At 35.6% G+C, this 18,074-nt stretch overlaps 2 non-coding genes across 2 annotated transcripts; both read left to right on the plus strand.

The window, feature by feature from the left end:
• The first annotated feature begins 663 nt into the window (after positions 1-663).
• LOC121227782 (small nucleolar RNA R71) lies at positions 664-770 on the plus strand. Its single transcript, XR_005925305.1, has one exon. It is a non-coding gene; the product is annotated as a small nucleolar RNA R71 (small nucleolar RNA).
• A 14,855-nt stretch (positions 771-15,625) lies between these two features.
• On the plus strand, positions 15,626-15,732 carry LOC121226114 (small nucleolar RNA R71). Its single transcript, XR_005923993.1, has one exon. It is a non-coding gene; the product is annotated as a small nucleolar RNA R71 (small nucleolar RNA).
• Positions 15,733-18,074: the final 2,342 nt, after the last annotated feature.

Consider the following 18,074-nt stretch of genomic DNA (forward strand, 5'->3'; position numbering starts at 1 on the left):
CACATGCGACGCCTCATCCAACTTCTGCTTATTTGTTAAAAGCTCCTTTAGGAATTTGACTGCTGCCTCGGTATTCTAAAAATGAGTTTTTGACACTGAGATGAATTTTGCTAGCATCTCCTCAAGGTTCGGCTTTTTCTCTTGCTGGTAAGGTTGTTGTTGGTAGCCTGAAGGTGGTGGTCATCTCTGAGTCCCTTGGCCTCCCCATAAGAAATTTGGGTGGTTCCTCCAACCTTCATTGTAAGTATTACTATAAGGATTATTTTGAGATCGAGGATTATTACCCATGTAATTTAACTGCTCGTTCTCCATGTTGTGGCCATAGATGGATATTCTGAATTACTTGATCCACCTCCACTTGCTTGGCACTGCATTTCAAGGTGAACATGTGAAGAACTAAGAAAACTGTCAATTTTTCTATTCAAAAGTTCTACCTGATTAGAGAGCATGGTGACCGAATCGACGTTAAAATTACCGGCTATTTTTGTTGGCTTCGTCCTCATGACCTACCACTGATAATTATTCAGTGACATCTCTTCTATAAATTCATAAGCATCCTCAGGTGTCTTATTATTGATAGTTCCACCTACAGCTGCGTCAATCATCTGTCTAGTTGAAGCGTTCATGCCATTGTAAAACGTTTGAACCTGTAGCCAGAGTGGTAACCCATGATGAGGGCATCTTCGCAACAGATCCTTGTATGTCTCTCATGCATCGTAGAGTGTTTCTAAATCCATCTGCATAAAAGAGGAGATATCATTACGTAATTTGGCTGCTTTAGCTGGAAGAAAATATTTTAATAAAAACTTTTCGATCATTTGTTCCCAAGTAGTGATTGACCCTCGTGGTAACAAGTTCAACCATTGTTTAGCCTTATTCTTCAGCGAAAAGGGAAACAACCGAAGGCGAATGGCATCATCAGAAATGCCATTAATTTTAAAAGTTTCGCAAAACTCTAAGAAATTTGCCAAGTGAGTGTTGGGATCCTCGTCCTGCAAACCATCAAACTGAACAAACTATTGGATAATTTGAATGGTGTTAGGTTTCAGTTCAAAATTATTTGCAGCAACAGCAGGCCTAACTATGCTCGATTCAGTTCCTATTAAAGAAGGTTTATCATAATCATACATAGTACGTGGAGCAGGATTCTGATTAGCAGCAATCGCAGGAGGTAGTGGATTTTCTTGGTTTTCAGCCATCTTCTGGTTGTGGTTGAAGTATCGTCCTTTTGCTCTTCCTCTGTGTATCGTAAGCTTCGCCTTATTTCTTTTCAGTTTTTGCGAACTGTGCAATTGATCTCACTATCAAACAATAATGGTCCCAACGAGTTTCTTCTAGTCATACACTATAAACCTCTGCCAGGAACGAATAAAAGAAAAATTAGAAAACAAAATAAAAATTTAAATTGCAAATAAAGTAGAATGGCTAAAGTAATAAAAATCGAGTGTTCCTAATATCCTAGTTCCCCAGCAACGGCGCCAAAAACTTGATACGTGATATTCGCGACAGGTTTTAAAAATTTATAATTAATCATTCTTGAAACTAACTATTATCACCATAAAGACAAGTGTACCTATTGAATAGTAGTATAGCTTTAGCAAGACCGGATTGTCGAACCCAAAGGAACCAAGAGTACTAGTAATTACTTTTTTTTTATCTAGCCTAAAAATTAAGGGATTTGTTTATCTAAACTAATTAACTAGACTAAGAGTGCACAGAGAGAAATTGGGGAAAAGCTTTTGGGAAATTTCAATTGATTAAGACAATACCCAAGGAAAAATCCACCTAGACTTCACTTGTTATTTGAATCTGAATCAGACGATTTATTCATTTGACTTGATTCGTAGAAATCCCTAAGTTATATTATTATCTCTCTTGAGACTAATAACGTCTAACCCGAGGTTGATTAATTGAAATCTGTTTCTAATTAACGCCCTAGTGTTGCATTAACTCGATCTATAGATCCCCTTATTAGGTTTCACCCTAATCTGGAAAAATCTTATCACACTATCTCTAGGCGTACAATCAACTCCGCTTAATTACGACAAATTTACTCATAGACAGGGTCTTTTCCTCCTTTGAATAAGAGCATTAACTTGAATCAATATCCTGGAATATTAAAACAAGAATTAAAAACACATAATTAAGAACAAGTCAAATATTTATCATGCAATTCAGATAATAATAACAAGATCTGTCTTAGGTTTCATTCCCCTCAGGTATTTAGGGGGTTTAGTTCATAATTATAAAAGAAACATCTCAGAAGAATAATGAATACAAAACATAAAGAAAACCCCAAACCCTCTGAATGGAAATTGAAGGGATATCTTTAGTCTTGATGATGAATCCGGCTTCTGAGATGGACCAATCGGCTTCCCTTGAGTAATTCCTTGCTTCCTACTCCGCGTGTCTATTCTAAGTGCCTCTTCCGGTGTTGAAATAGGCTTTAGAATGCCTAAGAGCCCTCAAAAGTCACCTTTTCTAAATAGAGCTATACTTGGGCTCGACAGGGACACGTCCGTGTCCGATTACTCCAGCCCGTGGTCAAGGCTATTGAATAGGCACAGGCGTGTAGTCTACCCATGTAAGTGGTGCTTCGATCCTGCCAAATGGACATGGCCGTGTAACATGTTCGTGTGAGGAAGTCCAAGCCATGTTGATTTCCCATTTAGGTCTATTTTTCCATTTTCGGCCCGTTTCTCGCTCTTTTTACTCTCTTATGCTCACCTAAGTATAAAACATGAAATTAAAGAATTAGGAGCATCGAATTCACCAAATCTAAGGAGAAATCATCTATAAATGTGCTAAGCATGGGTAAAATATGTATAAATTATGGTTTATCAGTGAGGTTATTGTGTTGAGTCCATTGGGGCAGTCTGTAAAGGTAGATAAACTGTTCAGAGATGTACCTTTAGAGGTTCAAGGAGTTATCTTCTTGGTGGATTTGATGGAACTCCATTTTGCAGAATTTGAATTAATTCTGGGAATGGATTGGCTGGTTAAACATCGAGTGAGCTTCGATTGTGCTACGAAATGGATGGTATTGAGAACTGCGAAGGATGATGAGGTAGTTGTAATTAGGAGCATCGGAATTACTATTCAAATGTGATTTCTGTATTAAGGGCGATAAATTGGTTCGTAAGGGTTGTGAGGAGTATCTAGCCTACATCGATGTTTCAGATGCTGGGGTTTCTTTTGTTAAGGATATCAAAACAGTTAAAGACTTTCTGGGTGTTTTTCCTAATGAGCTACCTGGGTTACCTCCAAACCTTGAAGTTGAGTTTGGGATTAAGCTCCTGCTTGGTATAGCTCCGATGTCCGTCGCACCACATAGAATGGTACCGAAGGAGCTTGTGGAGCTTAAGGCTCAGATTCAAGAATTATTGGATCTTGGGTTTATCCAACCTAGTGTGTCTCCATGGAGAGCACCGATTTTTTTTTGTGAAAAGAAGGATGGATCCATGCGCATGTGCATCGATTATCGACAACTAGATAAATTGACCGTTAAGAATAAGTACCCCCTACCGAGAAGTGATGCTCTGTTCAACCAGTTCCATGGAGCTTCAGTTTTCTCTAAGATTGATCTTCCATCTGGGTACCATCAACTGAGGGTTAAAGAGACTGATGTTTATATGATAGCGTTTAGGACTCATTATGGTCATTACGAGTTCTTAGTGAAGTCGTTTGGACTGACGAATGCAACAGCGGCTTTTATGGATCTGATGAACCGAGTGTTCTAGCCCTATCTGGATTGGTTCATAATGGTTTTTATTGATGACATCTTGGTGTATTCAAGGACTGAAGATGAACATGATGAACATCTTTGAGTTGTTCTATAGATTCTGAAAGAGAAAAAACTATACGCCAAGTTCAGTAAGTGTGAATTTTAGTTGCGAGAGGTAACATTTTTGGGTCATGTGGTATCTGCTGAAGGGATTAGGGTTTATCCTCAAAAATTAAAACTTTTCTGGATTTGAAGCTGCCTAAGACTGAATCAGAGATTCACAGTTTTTTGGGACTGACAGGGTATTATCGATGATTTGTTGAGGGGATTTCATTAATTGCTACACCTCTGACGAAGTTGTTACATAAGGATGTGTCATTTAACTAGACTGATGTACACTAAGAGAGTTTTGAAAAGCTTAAGAAAGTTTTGACTGAGGCCCCTTCTTGATATAGCTAGAGTCTGGGAAAGACTTCACTGTTTACAGTGATGCATCACATGTTGGGTTGGGATGTGTGTTGATTGATCACGTGATTTCGTGATAGGTTTTAAATATCTATAATTAATCATTATTGAAACTAACTATTATTGCGATGTAGGCAAGTGTACCTATTGAACAGTAGTATAGTTTTAGCAAGACTGGATTGTCGAACCCAAAGGAACTAAAAGTACTAGTAATGATTGTTTATTATCTAGCCTAAGAATAAAGAGGTTTTGTTTTAACTAACTAATTATCTAAACTAAGAATTCACAGGGAATGGAATTGGGGAATTGCTTTTGGGAAAATCGATTGAATTAAGACAATACCTAAGGAAAAATCCACCTAGACTGTACTTGTTATTCTGGCTCCGAATCGGACGATTTATTCATTTAACTTGTTCCGTAGAGATCCCTAAGTTATGTTATTATCCCTATTCAAGACTAATAACGACTAATCCCTAGATTGAATAATTGAGACCTTTCTCTAATTAACACCCTAAGGTTGCATTAACTCGATCTATGGATCCCCTTATTAGGTTTCACCTTAATCCGGCAAAATCTTGTCACCCTATGTCTAGGTGCGCAAACAACTCCGCTTAATTATGACAAATGTACTCTTCGACAGGGTCTATTCCTCCTCTGAATAAGAGCTTATCTTGAATCAGTAACGTAGGATATCAAAACAAGAATTAAGCACACATAATTAAAACAAGTTAAATATTTATCATACAATTTAGAAAATAATAACAAGATTCGTCTTAGGTTTCATTCCCCTTAGGTATTTAGGGGTTTTAGTTCATAGCTAAATAAGAAAACATATCAGAATAATAAAGAATACAAAACATAAAGAAAACCCAAAACTCTTGAAGGGGAAATTGAGGAGAGATCTTCAGTCTTGATGGTGAATCCGGCTTCTGAGATGGATCAATCGGCTTCCTTGGAGTAATTCCTTACTCCCTATTCTGTGTGTCCCTTTTCTTCCTCCTCTAGGGTGTATTTATAGACTTTGGAATGCCTAAGAGCCCTCAAAATTAGCCTTTTCCGAATTGGACTCAACTTCGGCACAGCAACGGCAGGCTCGTGTTACACGCCCGTGTGCGATTACTTCAGGCCGTGCTTGAGCCTACCAAATTAACACGACCGTGCGATCTGCCCGTGTGGGGAGGTCTAGGCCGTGTTGATTTCGTACTATGGCCCATTTTCTTTTTTTTTGGCCCGTTTCTCATTCCTTTCGCTCTCCTATGCTCTCCTAAGTATAAAACATGAAATTAAAGCATTAGGAGCATCAAATTCACCAATTCTAATGGGAAATCATCCATAAAATACGTTAAACATGGGGTAAAAATATGTATAATTTACGGTTTATCAAATACCCCCACACTTAAGCATTTGTTTGTCCTTAAGCAAAATTCTCAACTCATAATCAAAATAAATTCTTCTCAATTTATAATTTCTATTGATAATATCTCAAAATAATTTATAGGTAATCATACATTGAGAATTCAACTAAAAGGACATAAAAGTTTTAAACATTCCAAGTTGAGTATTTAATCATGCAAACATAGGTGTCTCCCCTCATCTAAGTAATTACCTTTGATTTAGAATATCACAGAGTTTCACATCCTCACTAAAGATTCACTCAAATCACTCAAGGTGTTTAAGGACAATAAATGAAGCACTCAATAGTCAATAATGAAAATTCATTACCATAGGCTTGCATGAAAATCAAATCTCCACCACTATAATTTAAGATGATACATCAATCAAAATGTATTTAGAGGGTTGTAATGAGGCTTGGTTAAGGGGTGTGGTCACAAGCTGAAAGAAAGGGTTAGAATCGAGATTGAGTTGAAAAATTATTTAACTAGAAAAATATTTAATCATCACTTACGTACAACATAACTCCTTCTCTAACTATGGAATTTAAATACTGAAGCTTACAAACAGAAGATCACTACTAATATGTATACATGTTTTTTTTTAAGAAAAAGTTAAATAACATAGACAAACTATTAAGAACAAGACATAGCTAAGCAATTTATTCAACTCAAAACTCGATAAAAATAGGGATTAATATAGGGGATTTCAACAATAATGGGTTAAGGGTAATACAAGAAATGGCTGGTTAGGCTCAAGGGGGTTTACTAGGGGTTAATAGTGGAGGTAGGCTTTTCATGGCATGAGTGGATTAATCCTAAGTGCCTTAATCATTTTGACATATCAAATTAGATGGTGTGGTCTCGACATGCATAATCAAGCAAGTTCTAGAATAACAGTTCAATACTGACGCACTCAAAGCAATAATAAACGTGAGCATGAAAGAATTAATAAATGCTCAAAAGGCTCAAGAATCTCACAAAATTATGGCTTTTTGATGTTTAAAACTTGTGAATTCTAACTCAAAGTAATACTTAAACTTTGGGAAAACAACCTAAAATTTTAAATTCTTAAAAATCAACTTATCATGCTTGATTTTCTAATGTCTTGAAGTTTAAATAGTCAATGCAGAAATGCCTATGTTTTAATTCAAGATATACAAATCAACGTCATAAATAAATTAAAATTTATCCTAAATATGATATGAGAGCTTTCCAAGAGAACAAGCCAGTCATTCAGGGATTTTTCTGATAATGAAATAAATACCCCCCACACTTAAGATGTACATTGCCCTCAATGTACAAAGATAGATATTAGAATATAAAAATAAGATAGGGAGAGAAGTGAAACTTCCTGTATGATGAATTCCTCGAACTGGAGTTTTGGAGAGTAATCGGTACGAGAGTGGAGGAGGATACTCCGGCGGTGGTAGAGGTTCATAAGTCCTGTACCAAAGAATATTATATCTAGTGGTAGCTATGGTCGTGGTCGATCAGGACATGGCAGTCGTGGAGAACCTTTCCCAGTGGAGTTTTTAGTTCCTATGCGATCATGAGCTTAAGAGCTCTATATAACTGTGATAAGATTAAAAACTTTTTAGGGGATATTAGGAGGAATAATTACTCATAAATAAATAACCGAAATTGATAATTAAAAATAAAATTCTAAGATATAATAAAAATAAGAAGTAGGTTTAATAAAAATTAAAAACATAAAATAATAAATAAATGTTTTTAAACATCTTCATCGCTGGATGGTTCGCGAGGTGGGACTGCCGATGAGATGTGGAGGTGCTGACAATTCTGCTGTAGAGTAGCATCAATGTTTTCAAATTGTTAAAAACACTGCTGTTGGAATCGAGTGAGGTGCTCAGAGATGGCAGCATATGAAGCCGCCACATGAACTGGACGAGAGGGTGGTAGTGGCTGAGTCGGTGGGTCCTCGTGCTGTGGAGGGACATCATTAGGAATGTCCTCGTAGGCCTCCTCCTCGGTAGATTGGGTGAGACGATATTGAGGAGGGTAGGTTCCTCGGTGCTTTTCGATTATCCTCATGCTAAGCATGCTAGAGATGCCTTGTGGAGACATCTTGCCAATGAGGGTTAAGGATGATTCTTAGGCTGCAGTGCTGAGGAGCCCAAAGAGTCGAGCCAACTGAGTAACATAGGGGCCAATGGAGATGACCCCCTTCCTATGTCGTTCCGTCTGGTGCTGAATCACGAGGGCGATGAAATAGGCAAGGTCGATGACGTGGCCGTGGTGTAACACCCCTATCCCGTAACCGTTGTCGGAATAGGAAAGGGGTATTACCAGACTTATAACTCATGTCAGAACAGTAAAATTTTAAACTTTTTCTTGAAATAAAGATCATTCATTTAGATAAATGCTAAATACAGCCAGGGATAAAATTAAACTTCTATAAGTACACAGTCAAAGGATGCCATTTTCGCATGGCTTATATACATTAACCAGAATATTATTCTGCTACTAGTCTATTCTATACATGCCATAAAATAATCCAAAACATAGCAGTACCAAACAGTAGATAGTGATAGTGTGACGAGTTGTTACAATTCCTGAGCAAAGGCCAAATTTGACAATCTATAAAACAGAGAAACGTAACAACAGAGTAAGCTTTCAAGGCTTAGTAAGTCTTAAGTAAAACAATTAACTTTGCTGGATTAAATACATTTATAACTTACACAAAATCCAAGTGAAGTCTCGATGGGCTTAATAAGCCTACACAAGTACATAATACATACTTGGCCAACTTAATGTGCTGAACATCCGTAATTGTTGATTTATTACTAAGTCGCTTAAGATTAGGCCTTACACAAATCACGTTTTGAAATGTCAAGATATATCACCATTCAGTCAAATAGATTAAACCCTATGTATGCACATGTAATTCATCTATTTCATCCAAATTTAAGAGTATATACCCCTTCGCATTTAAAAAAAACATCAATGCTATTTTTGTTTAGTTTAATCAGTCGAACTATAACATAACACTATAATCACATTCGGTTTCCATATTTGGAAACACATATTCATGTTTTCATATTACATAAACAATTTGATAGAGTCAATACTCGTTGAATATAACTTATAACCATCTCATAAGTGATTCCCCAAGTACATTTGTAATACAAACAAAATCGAATTCACATAGCAAGTAAGTCTCACTTACCATATACTTAACCTTTGTACACTTACTGTTTCCATAGTTACCAATTACCAATTCAATCTTTCAATACCTCTAACCACTTAATCATATGCACTCATTTCGTGCACATACATAAATGTATATATGTATTTAGGAGCTTAGTTCTTTAGTTCATATTCAAATTAATATTTCAAATAAAACATAACACTATAATCACATGTTACCACATTTCACACAAACTATCACCATTGTAATTCATTAACCTCATTCGAATATAAGCATATAGCGTATACCTTAACTTCATGTCCTAATATCATTCGACTTTAATACATATTTATATATATATCTATATATATCCCTTTCAATAAACTTCCAACTAAATAAGAAAATACACATATGACTTACATTCTTCTCATGACAACCATTCGGCTAAACAACATATAAGTCACTACACCTTCAATTTATAAAACTATCAACACATATTACATATACATTGCTTACGTTTATAAAATAACCATTCGGATAACTGGCACACATTTAAATTTTAGCCATTTTGGCCTCACCACCTATATATTTATCTTGTGCATCAATTCAGCAATAGCTTATAAGCAACTCAATTAGTTTCATCAATGTTTACAACAAAATCACAGATTCACAAGCTGTTTTCTTGAACAACAATCATTAGATTATTTGTAACTGGAGCTACGGAACTTCAAATGAAGTACCGTAAAATTTTCCTGAAAATATACTCATATATCTTCTATCCATAAAATTTTCATGATTTTTGGTTTGGCCAATCAAAACCAGAATTTTCTTAAAGTTTCCCCTATTTCACTGATCGACTATACTGACCACTCTTCACTACAAATCAAATTTCTCATTGTACAGATTTCAAAATATGTTCTTGTTTATTTAATTTGAAACTAGACTCATTAAGGAGTCTAAGAATATAAATTTTATCTTATAACAATTTTTTTACTATTTATAATGATTTTCTAAAAACAGAACAGGGGATTTCAGATTCATTCTGACACTGTCACACACAACTTTAAATATCTCTCTATAGGAAATTCCTTTGCTTACACTGTTTATTTTATAAGAAACTAGACTCATTGAGCTTTGATTACATATTTTATTCAGTCTCTAATTCAGCTCCAACAATTTATGGTGATTTTCAAAATCACGCTACTGCTGCTGTCCTAAGCAGATTATTACAATTTGCTCTTAAATTTCCAAGTCCAAACACTTAAGAACTTAGCATTTGAGTTTAAAACATATCATCATATATAAGTACTTCTTATTATCACATACAAATCATAATTTAAATATAACTTTTCTAATAACAAATCGGCTAAGGCTCATAGAAGTAACTTATTCCTTATCATTTTACTATAGGTAATTACACCAATTCATAGTCCCATCTTTACCCGTATTCCATATCATTCTTCATTATAACTAAACTTATATGCTAGAAACTTACCTCGGATGTTGTCGAACGATTTCAACGGCTATTCGATTACTTTTTCCTTTCCCCTATCCAACTTTGATCCTCTAAGCTCTTGAGCTAAATCAAACAAATTTACTTCCCAATCAAACATAGTCATACGGCATCCATATACATTTTAAAACCAATTCATTTGAATCAATTGACCACTTAAGTCTATTATCATTCGTTTTCAAATTTGTGTACTTGATAAGTCACATTAAACAATTATATATGTAACTTTAATACATATTTATATTCGAATGTCTCACTGACACAAGGCGTATACATAAGGCATTAACATACATATAAATATATTTTAGTCGATTACTCAAGTTATGCACAACATGTATATATATACACTCTCATATTCATTATTATAAATATTGCCGAATACTCATTTAATAATCAACTAATATACTCATACAGGGACGATTTGAAATTTCCTTTAACCAATTATACAATCGGCAATGGCTACAATAACTTAACAAGCCTTAGAAACTTCTTTAACCTTTTAAATTCGTCTTATTACCCCTAAAGTCCGAATGCACACATAACAAAATATAATGCCAAAACGCCATTAACTAATAAAATCACACATACACAATTTATATAGAAATTTCATCCTTACAATGTATATAATTCATTCGGCCATTCATCACTCACCTAACAAAACTTCATATCAAATTCCTATGACCGATCACACATATACTTACATTCCAATATTCGTAATATTCAAAATCACATTCTAAATAAAATAGTCATGAACAATGCCGAATCCTTAAGTGTTCAAACATAAATTTTTACTTAATTCAAAACATATAAACAACATTTGTTCAAGACATCAAACCTCTTTAATTTCGGCTATTACTAATATAAACATTCACAAATCATATTCTTAGGAAGACCAATTTCTTTCCACAACACATTCATCATCAATACTTAGATGAAACAACCAAAATTCCTTCCTTTATACCCTAGCCGAATGCTCCAATCATCTATCAAAATTACAAATTTTAGCATGGGCTAAGTAAGAACCATGATTATTTACCTAAAACAAGGTAAAATTTCACAATTTAACATAATATACTAACCTCCTTAATGACTCAAGTGACCAAAAATTCTTCCCTCCCTTTCTTTCTTTCCTTCGGCCAAGATGAACAAGAATGGAGCTTTATTTTTTTCACCCTTTTTTTTTATTCCTTAACAATATAAATTATACAACCATCATAAGTAATTATTTATGTCTATTTTTAATATAAATTCCTCATCATGGCCGGCCACTGTAAACAAAAAGGAATATTTGACATGCAAGTACAAGCATTTTATAACATGCATTAATAGGCCACTTTAACATTTACCTAGCACATTTCTAAATTTTCTCACACAAGTCCTATTTAATAAATTTCACATACTATTAACAAAATTTAAGCATGAAATTTTCACACATGCATATTCATATATAATAATCATCAAATATGTCGGTTAATTATTTTTATTACTCGATTTTGTGGTCCCGAAACCACTTTCCGACTAGGGTCAAATTAGGGATGTCACAACTCTCCCCCTCTTTAGGGATTTTCGTCCCTGAAAATCTTACTAGCGACTACGTTAGGATAACGTCCTCTTATTTTAAAACAATTACATAACATCAACTTAGATATTCATAACCCACATTTTCATTCATATATATATATAAGCCATAACATGGCCGAAAGTATACATGTTCTTAAACATCCTAATGAATACCCTTTATAACATTATCATATCTAAATATTCAACTTAACTTATTTCCAAAAGAAGATCAACTTCCACGTACTTGAACATTTAGTTCATTTAATACATCCAATCATATTTAAAGTTACCCGTATACAGTCGAATAGGCATAAAGCTTAACACGAGTGATGCCAGTGTACTAAACACGGTCTTACACACTATCACAAATCAATGCCGTCGTCCTAGACAAGATCTTACATGAAACGAAATCCGCACACACAGTGCCCACTAACCGATCTCGCACACATAGTGCTCGGTTTAAAGAATTCGTACACATAGTGCCTCAATTCATTCGCACACATAGTGCCTACATTCATTCGTTATTACACATTGAAATAACTTAACCAAGTCTATAAAACATCATATAAGTACACTTTAAACGTGTCCTTTCATTTAACTTTGAATTCATATAGTAATGAACACTTAAACTTTGCTCGAATCACCGGCATTAAGCCTGCTAGGCATGAAGGCCTGATTACACATCACCGGCACGAATGCCCTTCAGGACTTAGCCCAGATGTAACATCAGCGCGAATGCTCTTCGGGACTTAGCCCGGATATAACACCAGCATGAATGCTCTTCGGGACTTAGCCACAACTATCATCACTTAACAATTCTAATCAAACTAATCTATTTTATAGCATACTTTTGTGGCATTGCATGATAATAGCATAAAACAAATTGGCAAATAAAAAGAAGCATTTGAAAAGTATGAGGATTGAGTTAGAATATTTGAAAAAGGCATGAGTATTCCACCTATTCTAACCATGAATATTTTACTTTTAACTAATCAGAGGGAGTAAAGAAATCTTGTAATGAAAAAAAAACTTGAACATGAAAAAAAATGAAAATTATTTTAGATTATGACATTTAAAAGTATGAAAATAACATAAAAAACTTGCATATTATTATGATAAAAAGCCCTATAAATCATTAAAATAGACAAGAAAGAAGTAAACAAACGGTAGGAAGGGAACATTGAGTGTCAAAAATGAAGTTGGGGGCGGCGCACGGGCGTGGCGGGGAGGCCGTGTAGAATTGTAGTGGCTAGGGTTAGGCTTTTTGAGTGGGGAAGACAATGAATAGTGCAGGGTATTTATAGATTTTGGTGTACACGGCCAAGTAACATGCCCGTGTTCCCCAATTTCAACCCGTACGATTCACAAATTTTGAATTTGGGCGTGTTTGACATTTAGTACATGCCCGTGTTCCTTGGGTCGTGTGGGTGCACACGGTCGTGTCGCACGGCCATGTCTGGCGTTGTTCGCTTCTCCCATGCCCGTGTCAATCTAGCAGGTTCGACCACGGGTGCTAGACACCGGAGTGTCGCATGCCCGTGCTGTTTTAATAAGTTCGCCCACGGTTCTTCCTTTTGGCAGGCTCAACCACGGCCATGCTGCATGACCGTGGCATTTTATCATTGCCTGTGTTTGGGGAAATCTTTACCCTATTTTCACACGGCCCTAAGCACGCCCGTGTGCTTGGCCATGTCTCTGTGGAAAACCTGTATTCAAGAGCTCCGTTAGTAATTTAGGTGTTGAAGACTAAATTTTAAAGAAGTTAATACAGTTAGTGCTCGGGTTGCCTCCCGAGAAATGCTTATTTATAGTCTAAGCTTGACTTACCTCTCCGTTGAATGATCATGGTGGTTTGAGGAGTTTATACTCCTCATTCCTGCTATGAATCTCATCAAAATAAGGTTTTAAACGGGTGTTGTTTACCTTAAAAGTGTCGAACTTAGGATGACTCACCTCGACCGTATCGAATGGGAAAATGCTGAGTACTGTAAGAGAGATTTCTTCATTCAGTGTGGTAGCGACAATGTGGGTATCTGCGGCATCTAATAAGACTCTATCTCCAACCTTGAGTTGATTTGGAAAGGTATTGAGCTCGTTCTGTCGTCGATTCAGTTTGTCGGGTGTTCTTAGTTTATGCGTCTGCCATTCATCTTTCTCCTCGATTTGTAGCCTTTGATCTTCACGAATAGGTCTTCTACTATTTCTTGAGAATGGCTCATGTACTTCCTTCAGACTCATTTCCTGTAAAGAAGGTTGCACCATATTGTCAGTTTTAGTAGAATGGTTTAGACGATCACCTTCAATTTCTGATGTGTTGCTAGAATTACGAGCTTGAAAGGTGATTGTTTCGTCTCCCACATGGAGTGTGAATTCACCTATGCCAACATCAATAATTGTTTTAGTAGTTGCTAAAAAGGGCCTTCCTAGAATTAAAGGAGTGTTGCTATCCTCCTCTATGTCTAGAACAATGAAGTCAACAGGAAATATAAATTTATCGATTTTAACTAGCACATATTCAATAATACCCCTAGGGAATCTTATAGTTTTATCTGCTAATTGAATGCTCATCCTAGTCTGTTTGGGTTTCCTGAGACCTAGTTGCTTAAACATTTTGTAAGGCATGACGTCGATACTAGCCCCTAAATCAGCTAATGCATTATTAACATCTAAACTACCAATTAAGCAAAGAATCGTAAAATTCCCTAGATCTTTTAATTTGTTCGATAGCTTATTTTGCAAAATAGCTGAGCACACTGCGTTTAGCTCCACATGCGACGCCTTATCCAACTTTCGCTTATTTGTTAAAAGCTCATTTAAAAATTTCATTACGTTTGGCATCTGCGATAGAGCTTCAATAAACGGTAAGTTAATGTGTAATTTTTTTAAGCGTTTAAGGAATTTACCAAATTGTTAATCTGAGCGGTCTTTCCCTGTCGCGTTGAGGTATGGCACACAAGGTTTATATTCGACATTCACTGATTTGTTTTTATTATGACCTACCTCACCTTGACCTTTGCTTACCACAGTTTCTTGCCTCGGTTATGGTTTAGGCTCAATGACTCCTTCGTCATCTTGAATATTAATTGCGTTGAGTTGTTCCCTTGGGTTCGGTTCAGTATTACTTAGCAAGCTACCTTGTGGTCATTCGGAGATTAGTTTGGAAAGCTGGCCTATTTGAGTTTCAAGCCCTTGGATTGATGCTTGTTGATTTTTAAGTGCTGTCTCAGTGTTCTAAAAATGGGTTTCTGACACTGATATAAACTTTGAGAGCATCTCTTTAAGGTTTGGCTTCTTTTCTTGTTGATAGGGTGGATGATGAAAACCCAGAGGATGTTGTGGTCTTTGATTTCCTTGACCGCCCTACGAGAAATTGGGGTGGTTCCTCTAACCTGCATTGTAAGTGTTACTATATGGGTTATTTTGGGATCGAGAGTTATTGTTACCCATATACTGGACTTGTTCCTCCTCGATGCTAGGGTTGAAAGGTTGATACTCTGTGCATGCTTCTCCTCCATTCATCTCGCACCTCATTACTGGATGTACCTGAGTAGAACCAAGTAAACCATCAATCTTTTTATTTAGAAGTTCTACCTGGTTTGACAGCATAGTAACTGAATCGACGTTATAAACGCTTGCTGTTTTAGTTGGCTTAGTCCTCATGACTTGCCACTGATAATTATTTAGTGACATCTCCTCTATAAACTCATGTTCATCTTCAGGGGGTTTTATTATTGATGGTTCCGCCAGCAGCTGTGTCAACCATTTGCCGAGTCGAAGGATTCAGTCCATTATGGAACATTTGAACTTGAAGCCAAAGTGGTAACCCATGGTGAGGGCACCTTCTCAGTAAGTCTTTGTATCTCTCCCATGCATCGTAAAGGGTTTCTAAGTCCATCTGCACAAACAAAGAGATATCATTACGTAATTTAGCCGTTTTAGCCGGCGGAAAATATTTTAATAGAAATTTTTCGGCCATTTGTTCCAAAGTAGTGATTGACCCTCGTGGTAATGAGTTCAACCACTGTTTATCTTTGTTTCTCAATGAAAAAGTGAATAACCAAAGACGAATGGCATCATCAGAAACACCATTAATTTTAAATGTATCCTATAGTTCCAAAAAGTTTGCTAAGTGAGTGTTAGGATCCTCATCCTGCAAACCATCAAACTGAACAAATTGCTGTATCATTTGAATAGTGTTAGGTTTTAGTTCAAAAGTATTTGCAGCTACAGCACGTCTAACTATGCTCGATTCAGTTCCTGTTAAAGAAGGTTTAGCATAATCATAAATAGTGCGTGGAGCAGGATTTTGATTAACCGCAATTGCAGGAGGTAGCTAATTGTCTTGGTTTTTAGCCATCTCTTCGGTTGGGGGTTGTGTATCATCCTCTTGGTTGTTCTCTGTGTATCTTAAGCTTCGTCTTATTTCTCTTTGATGTCTGTGAACTGTGCGATCGATTTTTCGTCAAAAAGTAGTGGTCCTGACGGGTTTCTTCTAGTAATAAACTATAAAAACCTGCCAATAGAAAGAAAAAAGTAAATTAATAAATAAGAATAATAAAAAATTAAATTAAATTAAATTGCAAGAAAAATAAATGGCTAAATTAATAAAAATTGAGTGTTCCTAATATCTTAGTTCCCCGGCAACGGTGCTAAAAACTTGATCGCGTGATTTCGTGATAGGTTTTAAATATTTATAATTAATCGTTCTTTAAGCTAACTATTATCGTGATGTAGGCAAGTGTACCTATCGAACAATAGTATAGTTTTAGCAAGACCAGATTGTCGAACCCAAAGGAACTAAAAGTACTAGTAATGACTATCTTTTTATTATCTAGCCTAAGAATAAAGAGGTTTTGCTTTAACTAACTAATTATCTAAACTAAGAATTCACAGATAATGGAATTGGGGAATTGCTTTTGGGAAAATCGATTGAATTAAGACAATACCTAAGGAAAAATCCACCTAAACTGTACTTGTTATTCTGGCTCCGAATCGAACGATTTATTCATTTAACTTGTTCGGTAGAGATCACTAAGTTATGTTATTATCCCTATTCAAGACTAATAATGTCTAATCCCTAGATTGAATAATTGAGACCTTTCTCTAATTTATCCTAAACATGATATGAGAGCTTTTCAAGAGAACAAGGCTAGGGTGTTAATTAGATAAAAGTCTCAATTATTAAATCTAGGGATTAGACGTTATTAGCATCGAATAGGGATAATAACATAACTTAGGGATCTCTACGGAACAAGTTAAATGAATAAATCATTCGATTTGGAGCCAGAATAACAAGTAAAGTCTAGGTGGATTCTTCCTTAGGTATTGTCTTAATTCAATCATTTTTCCAAAAGTAATTCCCTAATTCTATTTTCTATGAATTCTTTGTTTAGATAATTAGTTAGTTAAACAAAACCCCCTTTATTCTTAGGCTAGATAATAAAAAGACAGTCATTAATAGTACTTTTAGTTCCTTTGGGTTCGACAATCTGGTCTTGCTAAAATTATACTACTGTTCGATAGATACACTTGCCTACATCGTGATAATAGTTAGTTCAAGAACGATTAATTATAAATATATAAAACTTACCTATCACGAAAGTCGCGATCACCTGTCTAATACTAAATTTGTCATAATTAAGCAGAGTTGACTACACGCCTAGAGATAGGGTGACAAGATTTTGCCAGATTAGGGTGAAACCTATAAGGGGATCCATAGATCGAGTTAATGCAACACTAGGGCATTAATTAGAAAGAGATTTCAATTAATCAACCTAGTGTTAGACGTTATTAGTCTCGAGAGAGATAATAATATAACTTAGGGATTTCTACAAATCAAGTCAAATGAATAAATCGTCTGATTCAGAGTCAAATGACAAGTGAATTCTAGGTGGATTTTTCCTTGGGTATTGTCCTAATCAATCAAGTTTTCCCAAAAGCTTTTTCCCAATTTCTCTCTGTGCACTCTTAGTTTAGTTAATTAGTTTAGATAAGCAAATCCCTTAATTTTTAGGCTAGATAATAAAAAGAAAGTAATTACTAGTACTCTTGGTTCCTTTGGGTTCGACAATCCAGTCTTGCTAAAGCTATACTAGTATTCGATAGGTACACTTGCCATCATCATGATAATAGTTAGTTTCAAGAACGATTAATTATAAATTTTTAAAACTTGTCATGAAAATGACGTATCACCTGTGCTCAAGACTGATAAAACAACACGGGCGTGCACATTTAAACACGGGCATGGGAGAAGCGAACGAAGTAGGACAC

The sequence above is a fragment of the Gossypium hirsutum genome, chromosome A03 (genome assembly GCF_007990345.1).
Source record: "Gossypium hirsutum isolate 1008001.06 chromosome A03, Gossypium_hirsutum_v2.1, whole genome shotgun sequence".
NCBI lineage: Eukaryota > Viridiplantae > Streptophyta > Magnoliopsida > Malvales > Malvaceae > Gossypium > Gossypium hirsutum.